The sequence below is a fragment of the Haliaeetus albicilla genome, chromosome 12, assembly GCF_947461875.1.
Source record: "Haliaeetus albicilla chromosome 12, bHalAlb1.1, whole genome shotgun sequence".
Taxonomy (NCBI): domain Eukaryota; kingdom Metazoa; phylum Chordata; class Aves; order Accipitriformes; family Accipitridae; genus Haliaeetus; species Haliaeetus albicilla.
In genome coordinates this window covers 5,044,118-5,063,042 of record NC_091494.1, presented here as the reverse complement: position 1 = coordinate 5,063,042, position 18,925 = coordinate 5,044,118, and the positions used below count along the sequence as shown (strand labels likewise).

The window sequence follows — 18,925 nt, the reverse complement described above, 5'->3', positions numbered from 1 at the left end:
ATGCGGCAATGGGAGGGTACCGGTCAAGCCATGCATGGCTTCTGGGAACTGTGCAGCGGCAAATCACCTGCAGTCACTGTGCATCAGGGTACCATCCCGCCGTACCCTTGGGGATTTGGTTTCTTTGGTGCTGCGGCTGTGCCGAGCAGGTCCAAGCCTCTCTGACTCCTGTTGCTCTGTAGGAGGAGCCTGGGCTGGTGGTGAAGGTGACGTCCCGGTCCTGCGCCCTCTCCAGCTCCTGACAAGACAGGGCAGTCTGTTGGCTGCCACGCTCTGCTTCCTGGTGCCTTCACCCTGTGTGTCAAAGTTCCCTGCAGCTCCCAGAAGAATTTATTTCTTTCTGGTTGCATCATTTGCAGAGAAGGAGACCTTAACGTGTTAGTAAATGTGGGATCTGTGTGGGCGCGCAGGCAAGCACAAGGTGCAGGGTTGACAGGAGTTACCGCCTCGTTTCTTGGTCTGCTGTTGGTACGTGGGCTTTGTCCCACTTGTGGTGACGATCAGCTTCGGGCCGACGCGTTGCTGTGGGTGATTTTTTTGCATGTCGCTCCTCCGCTAACACGCAGCAGTGATGCTGAGCTGGTGAAGCTGCTCTTCCAGGTCACTGGGGGCACAAAAAGCCCCACCAGCGGCCCGCGGCTGACGGGGCGAATGGCTGTGTGTCTGTCTGCGCAGTGTTTGGCTCTGGGTGGCTGTGCAGCTGTTTCTGGATACGGCCGCTGGAGCAGCAGTTCAGTCAGCTTGTTTCTTAGTAATTGCAGCGACTGATGTGTTTTCTGCAGGCAGATGGGGGTGGACTTTGAGTGCCCGGAGTTCTTCACACTTGGAGCAGAAGCTCTGCCGCACTGGCTGCACGCGTGGCGTGGCCGGTCCGTGCCCGTGGAGCCACGCGTTTGCCGTGCGTGGGACGAGCGCCGCGAGCGTGTGCGTTCAGGGTGGTTCAGCCCTATTGCCGTCAACGCGTGCTGGGGTGTCAGGAGAATGGCTGGGGGAGTATTGGGGTTCACGTTGCCGTGTTTGCAACCGGAGGCTTGCCGGAAGGATTTCTGCTTTGGCATGGGGATCGCGGTGCTGGGCACTGGGAGGGGATGGGTGGGGAGTGCTCAGTGGATTTGGGGGAGTTGCTGAGACCAGTGAGAAGTTGGGGAGATTTTTTTTATTCCATCCGCAAAAAGATAGAGCATATATGGAGAGAAGGGTGGTGGGGACGGTCGGCCATGGGATGGCTCTGGGAGAAGAGCTCCTAAGTAGGTTGGTGCTTCCTCTGCTTGAGAGGAAGACTCCTGGGGCAGGTGACTGAAGCCCGTAAAACTAAGGAGTGGTGTGAAGATGATGTATTGTTTCCTTGTCCTTCCTGGCAGCAGAACCAGAGCGAATGAAACTGGGAAGAGGAGCAGATGCTCTTTTGCATGGTGGACTTGAATGCTGCTGCAAAAAGCTGTGGATGCTCAAAGTCCACTGATGCTCTGGGGCACCTGGGTGGGTTTGTGGAGGAGGAACCCATCGCAGCGTGGGTGTACAGGGCAATGTCTTTTGGCTTGGGAAAAGCCAAAGGAGGGCTGGAGCTTGGGAAGTGGTTTGGGAAATATCTCATCGCGCTTGTCTGTTATGTTCTTTCATAGCCATCTGCTGCTGGCTGTTGTCAAAGCCAGCATGGGAGCCGACTGGACCTTTGGTCATACGCTGCATGGCTTTTCCTGTGTTTTTACTATTAAAGAGTTATTTCTTTTGCTGATGCAGCTGCAGAAACCCTCTGCAGGTAGAAATGCCAAAGTGAGATGGGGATTATGGAGATGGGGACCAAACAGCATGGACCTTGACAGGCTGGAGGAGTGGGCCCATGCAAACCTCACGACATTTAACAAGGCCAAGTGCGAGGTCCTGCACCTGGGTTAGGGCAATCCCTGCTCTCAGTGCAGACTGGGGGGTGAATGGATTGAGAGCAGCCCTGTGGAGAAAGACCTAGGGATGCTGGTAGGTGACAAATTGGACATTAGCTGGCACTGTGCCTTTGCAGCCTGCAAAGCCGATCGTATCCTGGGCCACGTGAAGAGAAGCGTGGCCAGCAGGTCGAGGTAGGTGATGTTCCCCCTTTGCTCTGATGAGACCCCCCTGGAGCACTGTGCCCAGTGCTGGGGTCCCCAGCACAAGAAGGACATGGATCTGTTAGAGCAGGTCTGGCGGAGGGCCGTGAAAATGGTCCAAGGGCTGGAACACCTCTGCTGTGGAGAAAGGCTGAGAGAGTTGGGTTGTTCAGCCTGGAGAAGAGAAGGCTCTGGGGAGACCTTATTGTGGCCTTTCAATATATAAAGGGGGCTTATAAGACAGATAGAGACTTTTTACGAGGGACTGCAGTGACGGGACAAAGGGCAATGGCTCTAAACTGAAAGAGACTAGGTTTAAATTGGCCATAAGGCAGGAAAAGTTTTATGATGAGGGTGGTGAGACACTGGAAGAGGTTGCCCAGAGAAGTTGTGGATGCCCCGTCGTTGGAGGTGTTCAAGGCCAGGTTGGACGGGGCTTTGAGCAACCTGACGTAGTGAAAGATGTCCCTGCCCATGGCAGGGGGACTGGACTAGATGATCCTTGAAGGTCCCTTCCAACCCGAACCATTTTATCATCTCTGTACAGATACCCTGTGAGGATGATTCTGCCATTTTACTTGTCTGGATTCAAGTACAACCACATCAAAGAAGGCTCAGCCTGGAGGGTTGAGCCCTGTTTTGAGAAGTGATTTAAGGTCTGGATCTGCGGGAAAATGTGTTGGGTTCGTGCTCAGGAGGAAACACGGGCTGTGTTTCGTCAGCGTCCTGGGGGCAGCTAGATGGCTTTCTGTGGGCGAGGAGAAGAAAGGCGTCTGCATGGCAAGGAGTGGGAAAGCAGTTTTATTTCTCGAGGAAGAGCCTAATGATGGGCTGATGGCTGGGGCAGGCAGGAGGATGGAGGAGACAAGATGGAGGTGGGCAGTGGCGTTGGGCTCTTCCCATCTCCTGAAAGCTGCAGAGATGCCCCAAAAACGGTGTGTGGACTCCAAAGGACAAGCGAAGAGCACAGGTGTGTGCTGGCTGTGGGAGGGCAGCTCCTCCAGGGAGTGCATCAGGGGGGCAAAGGCAATGGGTTCCTGCAGGCCTGGGGACAAACCCTGCCTGGGAAGCGAGAAACTTGCTCAGACCGAAACAGGAACGGCCACGATGTGACTCAGCCCAACGTTTGGTCTCCGGCAGCTTGTCCTCTGCTTAACCCTGTGCTGCTCCCGCTTCCGTTTCAGGCAGGGAGGCTGGTCTCCATCTGGGGATGAGGAAAGAGAGACCGTCTCTCCCTCCACTGGCTTCAGCCCAGGGTAGATGACCTCCCCCAGCGTACGTGCAGGTTGAGCAGTCAGCCTCCAGCCAGGAGGTTTTGTTGTATCTCCTTGGCTGGATTAAAGAGCACTTCGGTAGCGAGTATTCTTCCTTGACGAGGTGCTTCAGTGCCACAGTCAGCTCACCGTTTGCCCCTCCTTCTGCTTTTGTGCTCTTTAAATATCTCACTGTAGGGTTTTGCAGCCCTCCAGTCCTTGGTGGGTGTAGGAAAGAGCTTTGCTTTGGTTTTTTTCAGACTTGCTTTCATGTCAGCGGGTGCGTGAGCTGGCATGGTGTCCACAGGCGAGATCACCCTTGCTCCTGTGTCTGACATCACAGCAACGGAGCTGGTGGACATGGCCCGTGGGCTTGATGGGACATGTTTTGCCGGTGTGACCCCGTGGCTCCTCTGGTCGCTGCTTTCCAGGGTGAAGCCTCAGGAACCGAATATGCCAAATGCCCCTTTTCTAGGTGTGCATCTTGGCCGTATCCAGCCTCCTGTTTTGGCATGCCCTGGCTTGTTACATACCCTCCTCGAACCTGATGCCATCAGTATGTTGGGCACAAGCCCAGGGATGGGGCTGATCGTGATGAAACCCGTTGGCAGCATCCCCGACGAGGCCTTCTGCGGTCGGCTGAGCACCTAGCACAGGTTTGCCCTGGGCTGTGCTTCAGTGCCTGGGCAGGTCCTTGCACCAGCCCGTTCTGCTGGAGCCCCAAAAGATATCTGGGGGTGCAGGAGTGGGAGCTTAATACTACTTGCGGCAGGGAGAGAAATGAGCCTGCGCTGACGCACCCACATCCGGAGCGCGTGGACCAGCAGTCAGGTCTGTCCCCGACTCGGCGGGCAGCAAGCCGTGGGTCGTTGGGGATGGCCGGAGCTGAGCTGGGGTTGGGTTTGGGGTGGGGGGGGCACTGGTGTTTGGGAGGGAACGGCTGCTCTCGGTGAGCAGCCACGCTCGGCAAAATGGCCGTGCATGGAGGAGCAGTGCTGGCTGGGCTTGGGAAAGCCTGTTTTCGCTGCCTGCCCCGCTGCCCGCTTTCGTGCGGCTGAGCTGGCCCCAGGGTCTGTTCGCCGGGGCGGCGGGTGCTTGCTCGCTGGCTCTCCGCTCCGGCTTGCTGCCTGCGCCATTGCCCCTGCACCCTGCTCCTTGGCGTGCTGGGGCGGGCTGGCCCGGCCGGGGATGTTAGACATTAAACAAAAGAGCCTCCCAGCTCTTGGCTGCCGCTCCGGCTTTGTTTTGATTGAGAGGTTGTTCAGCAGGAGGAGGGCGGGTTTTTTCTTTTTTTTTTTTCTTTTTTTTTTTTTCCCCTCCTCTTCTGACGAGCGTCCAGATGCGACGCTGCTGCAAACAAGGGAAAGGCAAACAGAAGCCGCTGGAGACACGGCTCTTCTGAAGAGCCTCTCTGGGTCACGTGCGCTGTGGTTTTGGGCAGCAAGGAAGGTGGATCTGGTCATGTTGCTCTGCGAGAGAGGGGATAAAAGCCACTGGTGCATTTTTTGCCCTGGATTTTCCGCCCTGAGCACAGCGTGGTTATGCCTTGTGTGTGCTCCGAGCAGAGATCCCCTGCTATGGGTGGCCCGATGGCGAGGGGACATTGTAAGGTGGGGGATGCTGCAGTGGATGGGCCCCAAAGCTGGTCTGAAAATACACTTCTGGTTCTGTGGGAGGACAGCGTGGCATTGGAAGTGGTGCTTGAGCGGTGGCTGGGAGGTCAGATGGCAGTGGAGGAAGTGGGGCGGCTACGCCATGCTGGCGGCAGCTGCCAAAACAGAAATACTCCCCAAAGATACATCCCTTGGACTCTGCCTGCTGCCGCTGTCTTGTCCGGCAGTTTGCAACGTGGCTTTGGTGTAATCTGTGCAGACCTTCGTCCCCTAAACCCTTAGAGGCAGACCTGTGTGGTGTCTTCAGCGCTGTTCCTACAGCTGTGACTGTCCCAGCCTGTCTGGGATGTGGGATGACCCCCCAGGTGCTAGGTGTCCCCCACCCAGGAGTTCTTTACCTAGAATCAAAACATGGTTGCTTTTTTTTTTTTTAAGCCATTTTTGGTGGGAGGGATGAGGTTTGGTGGTGGATGGAGTGGTGAGGTTTGGGGTGAAGGGGTGCTTGGATGACTCCAGCTTGAAGAATTGAGATCTTCCTAGAAGGCAGTAGCTCTGCTAGGTCCAAGCCCAACAGGAGGTGGCTGTAGACTCTCTTAGGGACATTTCTGTACATTAGATATTGCATTTGCTTCCAGCTTTGCACCTGAAAGAGAGAGTGGTGCTCTGTGTAGAGCCTGGAGACCACCACGGGCTTGATCCCAACCTGATCGTGGAGGTAGCTCCTTGCCACATGGCTGTGGAGATGTGGCTACTAATCCTGTGCTGCTGCTTTACCTTGTCCTGCTGGTGGGTATAATGGGCTCCAGCTCTGCTGTGACCTCTTCTGTCGTGGTATCCCAGCCATTACCAACTTCTTGCTGTCCCTTAGTGCTTGTCCTCTTCTCCTTTGCTAGCTGATGGTGGCAGCAGTACAGCTGATTCACGTTGCTCAGAGCTTCTGGCTCTGCTGTCCGTGCATCCTTTTACGACTTGATCTCACCCTTTGCTGGCAGCTATTTGTGTCTTGCTCCAGTACAAAATGGTTCAAGCGTAGTTTGACCATGGAGCTCCCCGAGGAACGGCATGGCAGCGGGGAGCTGCCGTGCTGAGGGCTTGAGCCCTCTGTGTGCCGAGCACCTTTTGTGCTTGCAGAAGAACCCAACGCACCAAAACAGCTTTTCCCACCCCAAATATCAAGACATTTGATGCGAGGCTTTGGCAAAACCCCAGCTGCTCTGACACGAGTTCCCCATCGAGGTGAGGATGAAGAGGGCTTCTCTGCATTCGAGATGGTGGTTTGGGAAGCCGAGTCGCTTATGTGGGGCAAAGCCAGGACAGGGTGTTGTGGGCTGGTCCCAGCCTTGTGCTTCAAAGACGTGCTTGTGATTTTGACCCAGATGTGATGGATAGTGCCCAAAGTGGATTTCCTTGTCTTGGGGCCAGAGTTTGGATGGAGAAAGTCCCAATGGAGCTGTTTTGGTGAAAACTAATTCTGCTTTACAGCCCCTCCAAAGCTCGCTCTGTCCATCCCTTCAGAGCTGGCATTAACCCCATACTTTGTTTTTTTCCCCAGGGATTTTTAGCGCGTGTGGGAAGCCCAGTGCTTGGGGTAGGGACCCGCTCGTACTGAAAACCCCAGGCAGAAGCTGTTTTCCTGCCATCCTAGCGCTGTTTCCCACCCATTGCTCTGTAGGGCTTGGCTCTTTCTGGGAAACGGCAGCCGGAGTGGCATCGACAGCTCAAGGAGGTGGCAGGGGTGGTGCAGGCAGCTGCCATCTCTTGCCTGCTCCTCTTGCCGTGGTTTCTTTTCTCCAGCCACGCTGGAATCGGCTGCCTCCAGAGCTGCTGACAGGGCTGTGTTGGGAGGCCTTGGGAATTACACTGCTCGTTTCCTTATCGTCCTCGGACCCACTGCCCGGAGCCTTCTGCTCTAGGAACAAGGCAAGAAGGGGGCACGCAGCCAACGTGTGTCAAGAGCTACAAAGGAGGAAATTGGCCTCGTTCACTTAAAACCATGGGGTTAGTCTTAGAGTTTTGGCTCCTGCTGAGAGGTTATTTATATGTGGTTTGGTTTTTTTTTTTTTTATAACCGCTAGATGTAGCAGGCTGGGAGTTTCAGCTGATCCCACCTCTGAAGGTTTTATAAAGGAAAAATTGCATCTCTCCCTGTTTGCTTTCCCAGCTGGCAGCGTTAGGAAGGGCTAGTTAAGGGGTCAGTTAGTTTTGATGCCCAACTCATTGGCGTTGCTGTATCCCATTTAATAGATCGTCGTGCTGAAACGCAGCCCCATCTCTGTCGGAGTGGGAAGCAGGACCTGCGGCTCCCCATCAAGGACACAGCGGGAGAAAACAGAGCCGCGCTGGGAAAGCGGAGAAAACATCTCCCTGTTCCCGAAGCGCGGGAGCAGAATGACAACGCGCTAACGAGGAGGCTGACAGAGGGGGGACGTCTCCTTCTCAACGGGGTCCGTGCACTGCTTCCTTGGCGTGAGCAAGCTGCAAATGCACTCCCCCGATGCTTTGATTAGAGACTTTGATGAAGAGGCCGGCGGGTGATTGATCCTGCTGACTCATGGACCCGATTTCTCCGATGGAGATGGTAACTGCTTGAGATGGGTCAGATTTTGAGGCTAACTGCCTGGGGTAGACTCTCGTGTTTTTTTGCTTTGCTTCCAGGCTGGTGGTGGCTGCTTATTAGCCTAATGACCCCAGTTACCCAGCACCATTTATCTGCCTGAGTGAGATTTCTTTAAAGGAAGATTCGTGCATCTTGAGTGCCGCGCGACCCCAAAGGCTTCAAAACCTGGCGAGCTGCTCCCGCAGCCCTGCCGGGGAGCTGATGCAGGGGGAGTGTGCCAGGAATAACCCGCTAATGAGCAAAGCTGCTCCTCCACCCGGCAGCCGGGGAGGCTGCTGGAAAGGGCTGCGGAGCAAAGTGCTGCCTGCTTTTCCCTTCCTCTGCTTTTAAAGGCTGGCTTGTTGGGGATTTGCTGCCTTTTCCCTGTTTTCTGCAGGCACGGCGTCTGCTGTGCCTCTGCTTTCCCGATGTTTGCTGTGCAAACGCAGTGCTGCGTTGCTCTGCTGCTGCTCTTGAGGATGCTTTGGGCTGGAGCTGTGAAGACCATCTTCCCTGTGAGTCCTTGTGTGCAGGCAACCTCGCATGTGTTGGACCAAAGGGCACCCAAATATTCAGAGCTGATGGCAGGCACCACCTCTGTGCATAAGAGGCAGCTAGTGATTGCGATGGACTTTTTGGAGTGACTCTTTGTGACATTCCTGCCTCGTGGTGATCAGCACCTGGAGCTTGAGTCCTTATTGGGCTGCAAGAGGAAAGCCACCCCAGGTCTCATAGATGTTGAGCCAGCAGCTGGAGTCGGAGAGCTGGGGAGAGCAACCCAGGGCTGGAAAGAAATTGCTGGGCTCTGAAATGATTTAAAGCTACCAGCAGCCTGATGATATGTTGTATTTGGTGACAACATCTGCTCGAGATATTCCTGTCCCTGTTACTCATTCCTGCCCACGGACCAGATCATGGAACTGATTTGATGTAAATAAACACGCTCAGGGTTTTCTAGGGTGAGCTCAGGTTGTGGGCCAGCAATGGGTGGGCGAGTGGGCACGCTGCGCTGCTGGGATGGATGGGATTGCGGGCAGCGCTGATGCTGCCTGGGGCTGGAGATATGGGCTTTGCCGGGGTGATGCTATGCTGTAAGAGGTTGGGGGCTTTGCCTGGCCAGCGGCCTCTCACAGGGCTCGTGATGACTTTGGCTGGTGCCGCTCAACCCAGGAGGGCACGTGGTACCCGTGCTGTCCATCTCTCCTCCTCCCCCCATACCCCCAGCCTTACACCCGGCCTACCGAATGGTGCCAGCTCCATCCCAGCATGCTGCGGATAGGATAAATCCCTCTGCAGGAAGACGTTAACCACAAAGCTTTTATATGGTGTGGTAATGGCACGTGCTCATATCTGCTGATGTTTCCCCTGTGCTTGACACTGAAATTGGTTTAAAACTCGGTAAGTGTCTAGATTTATTTTAACGTATTGTCTGGCCCTTGTTCACTTGGGGTCTCTTGAAGCATGCTGCGATGAATAATGCAGAGAGCATGCCTGCTTTGCAGGCTTAAGCTTTAATTCTGGTTGTGACATAGAGGTCACCACGTTTTACATCCCGTCAAGGGGACGGGATGTGATACAACTCAAAAGCGCTTTTCATTTGGCGCTGAGGCAGCAAGAGGACCTGTCGGAGCTCATGGCTGCCCTTCCTTGATGCGAATGCTGGAGGCTCTGTGCCTCAGTTTCCCCCCATCCTCCACATGGACCAGATGCTCCCCTGTTAGGCATGAGCATGGACTTTGTCAGGGAGAGCACCCGAGGTGCTCTGGGTGGAGAAGGCACCATTACAGCTACAAATCCTGTGGTTGTGGTGGTGTGTTTTTTGTTGTGTTGTTTTTTTTTTTTTTTTTTTTTTTTTTCCCAAGCCAGAAAGTAATTTCATTCCAGGAAGCTTGCTCCCCCAATTAGCTATGTAAATGCAATGTTGTGATTTTTTTTTTCCCCAGGTGCTATGCAAATGAATATCATTCCCAGACGCACTCTGCTTGCCCACCCATCCCTCCCTCCAGTTGTTGGGATGCAGGTACACTGCCTTCTGCGCTGGGAATGGCCCTGCTCATCTGTTTAACAGATGGATGTGGCTTGTTCCGGAGTGAACCACGTGCCACATGGCTGGTGGCCACCGTCCTCGGTCTCAGCCCTTGAAAGAGGACCCCGGAGCCAGGGCTTGGTCCTGGGTTCAAGCCTGTCACTGGCCGGGCTGGAGGAGGGAGAGCTGCATCCACCCAGCTGCTTGTCCGTGGATGGTGGCAAGTGGAGGTGTGGGGTGTGTTGTCCAAAAGGGGCTTGTTCCCTGGGGAGGGCATCCCAAAAATAATCGGTACCGCTAAAGCTGGTGTCGGTGCTGCATCACCAGTGTGGTGTGGTGAAGGGGCTGTGATGTCCTCGTGGTCCCATGCCAAGCACAGCGTGTGCCAAGAGGCGCGGTTAACGTGACTATTCCAGCTCCAAGTGAGTATTTCCAGCTGGCACTGCCCTGCCAGCTTGGGATCCCGATCTGCCCTCCCCAGCAGGACACGCAGCCCCAGGTCTCTGCTCCCATGTCCCCTTGACCCACCATGGCGTAGGCACGGAGAAGGGAGCAAAGCCATGGGAGAGAAGGGGGGACATCGGTGCCAGAGCTGAGCTCCGGCAATCGAGCGGGGAAGGGAGGCTTGGGAGAACAGGAAAGAGCCGGGGCCAGGCTGTGCGTGCTTGGGGGCTGGGAGAGATCGCTTTCGAAGGCTGAAAAGGATCTTTTAAGGGGAGGATGGCCAGGTGCCAGTCAGCTCTTTGAGGTGGTAACTAAGTCATCAAGAAGACCTGGCATGTGCTGGCGAAGCCTCTCCCGTCTGGGTGTTGGGGAGACGAGCAGATCTATAGGATGCCTTGTAAGTAGAGCGACGTTTTAGGGTTTTGAGTGGTGTTTGCTGTTTCTGTGGCTTGGAGGGAAGGAAGGCAACCGTGTATATATATCATAGAGCAGAGCAGTTTGCTAACAGGAAGGTTTCTTTTTTTGCTTGGCATTAACATTTCAAGGTACAGGAACTCTTTAGGTATTTAGTGTTTTATGGTCTTCCAGGCTGGCTATTAATACTCTGCTTTGTGTACAGGGTGAAGGGAGCTGGAGGGGCTGAGCTTGAATGTCCCTTTGAAGGAAACCAGCCTATAGCCACGAGAGGAGCATTGCTTAGCTGCCCTGACCTGGGGGAAGAATTAAAGCCCCTTGCTAGCAGGGAGAGCGGGTGGTTCAGCTCTTGGGCAGTGCTCTGCAGGGACTGGATCTTGCATCAAAAAATCAAAGGCTGCATGTGAAACCACCCGCTGGCATAAGGGTGACCGAACATACCATGGCTTTGCCGGATCGCTGCCTGGTTTGTTTGTGGAGGAGCCATGTCGCAGGAAAAGGTCCTGTTTTTGAGGGGCTCACAGCCTGTGCTCCTCTCTGCTCTGTCCTACAGACCAAGAAAACAGGAGCCGTTGGCGTTCCCTGTGATAGATAACTCTGTGGTAGCTAATGGTAGCTTGGATCAGCTTGCGTCCTATCCATGTGGTCTCTGTAAGTAGGTTCAGCGTTTACCTGTTCTTCCAAGGGTGTGAGGAGGTGCATGGCATTAAAAAATGGAAATTTTGGGATTTCCAGGCTGTGTACTCAACAGTAGTGCCTTGGCTCCTGGCAGGAGCACCTCCCTCTGTGGGGCTCTTCAAAGGCAGAAGGCACAGTGGAAAGGGTAGCAGCAGATCCGGTTCTGGTTTTTCTTGTTGTGTGAATGGAGGCTGGTTTGGGTTCCCATTGCACCGCTTCCATACCCAACGTTCCCAGCATGCTTGAGCCCTGGGGTCAAATGCATCTGCCTTCCCACAGGGAAGGGGCTCTCCTTGGCCGCTCTTGGCTGGCAGAAGAGGACAGGTGAGATGCACCACATCTTCGTGGCATCCTGATGGTCTCCAGCCTTTGACCGCAGGAATGAGTGCGACCAGACTTGCAGGTGCCTGTTTCTGGGCAAGAAACCAATGGCTTCAGCCTCCAGGCCACCAAAGCAGCCAGATTTTCTGGGCAAGGGGGGGATTCAATTTGGTGCAGATCCCAAGCTGGTAGCACAAGGAGCCTGTGATGAGAGGTTGGCTCCTCTTTTGAAGCCACCATCATGAAGCGGAGCATGTCGGGTTGGGGGGGGGGGTGGGATTTTTGGTAAATTGGGCGTTTCTGGGCACAGAAACCTGTGTTACAGTGCTGTGCTTCGCTCCTTACCTACTGCTCTGCCGTTGTGCGTTGCCCAAAAGCCTTTGGGAACCATCCTGCCTGGTCAACCCGTTTCAAATGTGGCACTAAAGCAGTACTCGGTGAGAGGTGCCTTGGCAGCCCACGTCAGCTGAGCGATTCCAGCCTCCCACCAGTGACTGAGGCCATTAAAACCCAGACTCCTCTGGGAGCTGATGGTCTGATACGGGAGATGGGAAGAGAATTGCTTTCAGTTTCCTATTGATCCTAACGAGCTGGTGTGGGAGACTCGGATGTCCCGGCTGTGTTGGTGGCTCTTAGCTCCGGCAGTCAGTGCCGCTCTCAGGTCCGCTTTGCTTCTCAGTTCTAGGAAATTGAATAAAGAGAAAACCACTTAGGAGGATTTTAATCAGAACTTGGCAGAAGAACTTAAGGAAACCCAAGAAATCTTCTGACAACCATGCTTCATGCTGAGGTTACCGATGAATGGAAAGGGCAAAGATGGGGCTGTGGCTTGGGTGGGTTGGGTTTCTTCTCGCCTGCTTAATGGGATCACATTAGCATTCCTGCCCCCCCTGGGCTGGGTGAGAGGAGGGAGAAAATAAGCCTTCAATGTACCGGAGACTTGCTGTCTAATGGAAATGAGGCAGAGTCCTCTGGGAGCAGTTAATGAAAGTTGTCCCAGACCTGCTGGAGATGGTCATTGTGGCTCAGGAGAAGATTGCTTAATTTATAGTAAGACTGATCTTGCAGATTGGGGCAGTAGTGTGATACGGTTGGATTTCTTCAAGAAGTTTACCTTGACAGGCTTGAGGAGTGGGCCCATGCAAACCTCATGAAGTTCAACAAGGCCAAGTGTGAGGTCCTGCACCTGGGTTGAGGCAATCACCACTATCAGTGCAGACTGGGGGGTGAATGGATTGAGAGCAGCCTTGCGGAGAAAGACCTAGGGATACTGGTTGGTGACAAGCTGGATGTGAGCTGGCAACGTGCGCTTGTTGCCCAGAAAGCCAATCATATCCTGGGCTGCATCCAAAGAAGTGTATCTGGCAGGTTGAGGGAGGTGATGCTCCCCCTCTACTCCACTCTCGTGAGACCTCACCTGGAGCACTGCATGCAGCTCTGAGGTCCCCAGTGCGTGAAAGAAATGGACCTGGTAGAGCAGGTCCAGAGGAGAATCGCGAAAATGGTCAGAGGTCTGGAACACCTCTGCTGTGGAGAAAGGCTGAGAGACTTGGGGTTGTTCAGTTGGAGAGGCTTTGGGAAGACCTTACTGTGGCTTTTCAGTATATAAAGTGAGCTTATAAGAAAGATGGAGAGAGACTTTTTACCAAGATCTGTAAAGACAGGACAAGGGGCAACAGTTTTAAACTGAAAGAGGGTAGATGTAGATTGGAAATAAGGAAGAAATGTTTTTATGATGGGAGTGGTGAGACATTGGAACAGGTTTCCCAGCGAAGTTGTGGCTGCCACATGATAGGAAGTGTTCAAGGTCAGGTTGGACGGGGCTTTGAGCAACCTGGTCTACTGAAACATGTCTCTGCGCATGGTAGGGAGTTGGACTAGATGGTCTTTGAAGATCCCTTCCAACCCAAACCATTGTATGATTCTATGGTGTGAAGTTGGTGGTGATAATGGTAAATGCTGTTGGGAGTGAGAAATGCTGCTGTGAGGTTCAAAGCCCATGTGGGTAATGTCCGGGTTCAAACTGAGGCATGCATGAGGGGTGTCCTCTTGCTTGGACAAACCTGTTGCTATGATGGGAGGTTAATCTCAGCTCTCCGGACCGTCGCTTAGAGCTAATGGTGAGTTTCCCATAACATCTTCTCAGCTCAAGTTTCTCATTATGGGATTTGGCTCAGTTGTCACTCCTTCTGTAAATTGTTATTTTGGAAAATTTGATTAAAAATCCATTGAGTAGTATGAGTATCTTGACCATTTAGGGGAATGAGAGCTCCAGGAGCAGTTCTTGCGTGTGTGTCCTGCAGATGGGTAACCCAAACCAGCTTTTATTTTCCGATTCCAGGCAAGGTGAGCATGTAGTTTTGGTTTATGAATGTGGGCCTGGTGCTGTTGAGCAGAAACTCCCCGAAGTTGTGTTTATTTGTGAAGGGCTCTTCAAGACTGCATTGTACCATTGCTTTTTGTTTTATTGATATTCCAACATCTGGACTGTTTTCCTAAATGTGCTTTCATCCAAGAAGAGGCTAAGGGAGTGAGAACTATTCTGATAAAGCTGCCAAAAATAATCTTTGTTTGAAACTAAGTACTGCTCTCGGGACTTTTTCTTGTAAAACAATTTGTGGGTGAGCACAATGAACAACCCTAGGAAGCCCCCAGATGTTCCTGCTGGGGGTTATAGGACTATAAATTCTCTGTGAGAGTGTTTGAATTTGTCACGTGTTGTGTGAGATGATCTAATAGTGGTCAGTGAAGTTGCAGGAAATTGTGGTTGAGGTGACCAAATCCTTAAGAGGAGGGATCTGGATGTATGTGGTCAGGTTGATGGGAACAGTCTGGAACCTGCTGATGCACACATCCATCTTCCTTGCCCCCCACAATGAATTGCTTTTGCTCCTTCAGGATGACATCTGATCCTGTGACAAGCTGACTTAACAAGCCCAATAGCTGGCATAGCTTTAGGTGTTGAGGATGCAATGGTGACAATGTGGTATGGATGATCTTTAAGGTACTGTATGAAGAACCATCTGAAAAGTAGGTTGGTGCAGCACTGGAGTTGAGTGTTTGGCTCTCGGCACCTAGGAAGTGCAGAGCTAAGCTGAGTGCAGCAGCCTTAACTCTGCCCTCTTCGTCATGCTCCTTCTGGCAGTGTTTTTGCTAAAAATCACACGTCCGTATGCTGTGACTTTGTTTGACAACTTGTGCAGTGAAAAGGAGCTACACTTCTTCCTTGATGAGACGTGTAGGTATACGCGGCATGTGTTCTCCAAAGTTGTGTGGCCATGAAGCAAAATATGTTTTTGATGCCATCTGCTTCTTAGGGGGCAGAGTTAGATCTGCTGGAGGAAGCTTAATGTGCTCCCTTGGCTTGCATGGGATGGAACCCTGGCTTTGTGCTGTACTTTGCCTCTCCCGAAGGACCTGGGATTGGTTGTGTTGTGTCAGCTCAGTTAATTCACAATTAACTGAATACAGAGAACTCGAGGCTCTATTAAGAAAAGCATGCTTGTAGCAGGACTTTCTTAACCTTTTGGCTCATGGCTTGCATATCCCCTCAAGCCTTGGGATTCATGTTTTGTAGGTGGGACTTTCCTGGTGAGAGCATCAGTGGCTGTCATGTGCCATTGAGTAATATGCAAAGCCAGGCCTTGAGCGTGCCGCTGCTCAAGTTCATTTAGAGCAACCAGCGGCTTTGGAGGGAGCAGGAGGGAAAGGTGAGTGTGACCAGGGGATGACACCACCACTGGTGAGCAGAGGATTAAAGTCATGACCGATAGCCTTGACTCCATAGATGGTTTTCCTACTGACTTGGAGGAGGTCGTGTTGGTGGGACAATGTGTTCCTTTGCCAGGGGTTTCTCTTGTCTCTAGAAACATGAACTCTGGAAAGCACCATCAGGCTTGGTGGCTCTGCCTGCCGAGTTCCTCAAAGTCCTGGGATGGCTGAACACATCCACGCTGGCCAGGAGCCACACTGGCCCCTACCTGGGGTTATAGGGAGTGGGGCAGGATGGGGAGCCTGGCTTTGGAGACTCACTGGAAGACTCCAGCTGGCTTGTAACCCAGTGGGGCTGAAAGTAGCCACTCTTCCATCTGGGCCAAGAATTTGTAGGGGCTTAATTGACCTGTCCTGGCGCCGGGCTGTAACACTGTTCCAGTGTCAGATTTATTGCTATTGGCAGGCGGTCGCCCGAGCGCACGGTGCAGCTTCTGCAGCTGGTGCATTCCCAGTGGGGCAAACACTGCTTGCTTTTTCTGGACTGAAATTAAAAACTCAGTGTAGGGTTGCTTGGTAGGCTTTTTTTTTTAATATTATTTGAATGTCCAATACTGCAGGTTTTCATCTTGCTGCTTATGGAGAGGCGATCGTACTGTGTCTATTTTTGAGTGAAGTGTGATCAATTTGGTGAAGATTTTGGTCCTCTCTCTTACTCAGACCCTCCCTGCGTAGGGGCAAGGAGTCTTTTATCTGTGTGTAGTTTTCATGAGCACAGTAGCGGTATGTGGCCAGGGCTTCACGTGCCTTCCAGGGCTGTTTGCAGCCTGGTGGTATTTTGCTGGGAAAAAGCTAGCTGCTGGAGCAGAGCTGCCTGGGCTTCACCTTGCAGAGGAGCTGCTTTTTTGTGGGGGGACAGGGAGGGGCTGCCTTGGGCTTGCAGCTTGATCTAAAGGATCATCCTTGAAACACAGCAGGATGTGGGATGCTGGCACATGGATGTGAGCGTGCTACCCAGGGAAGTTGAGCTTGGCCCTGGAAGGTGATAATTTCAGAACGGTGGTGTCTTGCTCTGCAGGTCTTTGTCCCGATGTCTAAGGCTGTCTTCTTGTTGCTGACTGCTTCAGCACCTCTGCCATTCTCTCCCGTTGCCCTTGTGGGGGAAGCAAGGGAACCGGAGGAGCCAGGTTTGGTTCCACCTTCGGTCTCAGCAGTATCTGACTTGCAAAGCCCTTGGGTCGGGTGGTGCTTTGAGAGCCTCCCATGCTTGAGATGACGCTCAGCATGCAGATTTTGTGTGGAGGTGTTGGGTTAGGAGTCATTGGTAAAGGAGGCAGGCCAGCTATGTAAAACACTCCCTAAAGCAGGGCAACCGGCTCTAGGTGGCCCTGTTTGAGCCGGGGCTTGGACCAGTTGACCTCCAGAGGTCCCTTCCAAACTCAACCATTTTGTGATTCTTTCACGTGCCCCAGTGGTTCCTTACTGCCAGGGTTTCCCACCAGAGCCAACTCGCATGTGCAAGCAGAGGTGTCAGGACATAGGTGCACGCCGAAGCCTGCCTACATCTGAAGATATTGCTCTCTCCTAAGCTGGGTGTGAAGAATAGTGACCAGTGCCCTGGACAAGCAAAGCTTTGTTTTATGACATTTGGTAAACCGCAGCTGTGCTGACCAGCTAAATTGTCCCAAAATGGAAGTTTGTATTTTCTTGTGCCTTTGTCCTTTAAGAGACAGGGTGTCCTGGGTGACTGGCTGAGATGTAAGGTCCTGCTGTACTCCCTGCTGCCCAGGAGAAGACCACAGCCATGATCTTCCTACTCAATGGCTCCTACATGGAGAAAGGAGTGGGGTACATGGGGACGGCAGGCAGCATTGGGGTATTGTTCTGCTTTGGGATCTCTAGTATTGCCTGTTGTCCTGAACTGCTTTTTGCCCAGCCAGGTTTCAGGAGGCAGCTCTCTGGACACAGCAGATACTTGGAAGATCAGAGATCTCAGAGGAGAGATTCCCCAAACAAAGTTCATGTTCAGCCTAAGCTTGGGCATGGGAACTTTCCTGCCTACTTTGCACGGTCATCGGAGCTTTGCTGCTACACCAGGAGGTGTCCTGCCTGCTCCTGGCCACTTCTTCCCAAGTGCTCAAGGGTTTGTGCAACCATGTGGGGAACTGGGTCAGGGAAATGATCCAATTAAAAGCTATGCTGAGCAACATCAAAAGCAGGTTTTAGCCAGGCAGTTTCCCAATGCTGCAGAAATGCTTGTGTTGGTAAAAGAGAGCTTTGGGTCAGGGTAGGAATGGGCAGCCGTGGGTGGACTGTGGTCCATGAAGACTTGCTGAACATGGCCTGTGTGGGTAGGCAACTGCAGGGACAACAAATCTGACTCCTGCTGGGATTCTGGCTGGCACGTCTTTGTTTTCTTCCCAGAGAGCCCAATCTCGCTCCCTTGTGGATGGGTTGACGTTTCAAGGCTGCCGTCGCTCGTGGAGAGTCTGCTCACCACGCTTTTGGTAGGCTCCTTGTCTCCCAAGGGTGCAGCGCAAAGGGCTGTGGGCACAAGAGGGAATGCTGGAGCTGCACCGCACCCATGCCCATCATCGCTGCCTGGGGCGAGGGGGGTTGCCTTCAGTAATCCCGACTAATCCTTTAATCTGTATCAACACTGATAGGTATTAAAGCAGCAGATAAGGTTCAGACCATGGCTTGGAGCTCAGCGATATCCCCACCCTCTTCCAGCTAAATCTGTGCTGATTGTGCTTTCTCTTAAGGGGACCGTGCTTGTTTGCTGAGCAGGTGGAGTGGGTTGAGAGGGTGGATTAGCTGCTCCCAGCTGGAGCATGCCCTTGTCACTGGGCTCCAGCTTGCCAGATGAGTCCATCGATCTGTCTACATATGTTCCCGGTGACCAGCATCCCATGCTTACTGGAGTGAACCCCTCCAGTTGCGTGTTCCTCTGCCAATTTGGAGCAGATCTGCTGCCTCCTGCTTTTTATCTGTAACGTCCACCTGGATATAAGCCTTATTTGGCTGTAAACACTTCATGGAGCTCTTAGGCAACAAGTGTGAATCTTTCCTGGATCACCTGTGCTGCCGATCTGCGATTCCTTGCTGCCTGCTGCTCTGTAGCAAGATTTCTCTCCTACACCACCTCCAGACCAGGACTCCCACCACCACATCCTTCTCCTCCAGGCCGCCTGCCCTCTCTTCTTTTTGGGCACCTTTACTCATGACAGAGGTCTGCAATGTTCTCACCTGTACAGCACTTGGGCACCTTCAGTTCCGCAAATGATCCAGTGCTGTGAAGGTGGGACTCCAGAGCTGGCTGTCCCGTATTTCGTGTGGAGCAAATGAAGGTTGTTATGCTGGGAAGAGTGGCTCCTGGTTGAGCTCGCTATGCGAAGCAAACTGTCCCTGTTGTTTTTGCCATCGTAGGCTCGTCCCCCCTTTCCCTGTCCTCTTCCAGCTTCTCCCCATGCTCATGGGATTGCTCTGAGTTTGCCACCGGTTCCCTCATCAGCAAAGCCATGGTTAATCCTTCCCTTAAATCCTTTAAGCTGTCAGCAAACCACCCCCTTCTTAAACTTCTAGCACGCAAGCTCGGCTGGGACAGAGCCTGGCTCACAACCCCAAGGTTTTATTTTTGTTCCCAGATCATCAGCTCCTGGTCCCATTTTTGGCTGGCACTGGAGGCTCCCCCAACATTGCTGTGCAGCAGTGGGTGGCTCGCTTGTGCGTGGCCTGCAGTGATATATCCTAGGTGTAAAAATATTTAGGTTCTTAATTACCTA

At 53.0% G+C, this 18,925-nt stretch overlaps 1 protein-coding gene across 3 annotated transcripts in view; it reads left to right on the top strand.

Moving 5' to 3' along the window:
* The window catches only part of ZNF609 (zinc finger protein 609), a 75,370-nt gene that overhangs the window by 15,716 nt on the left and 40,729 nt on the right, over positions 1-18,925 (top strand). The window lies entirely within an intron of this gene.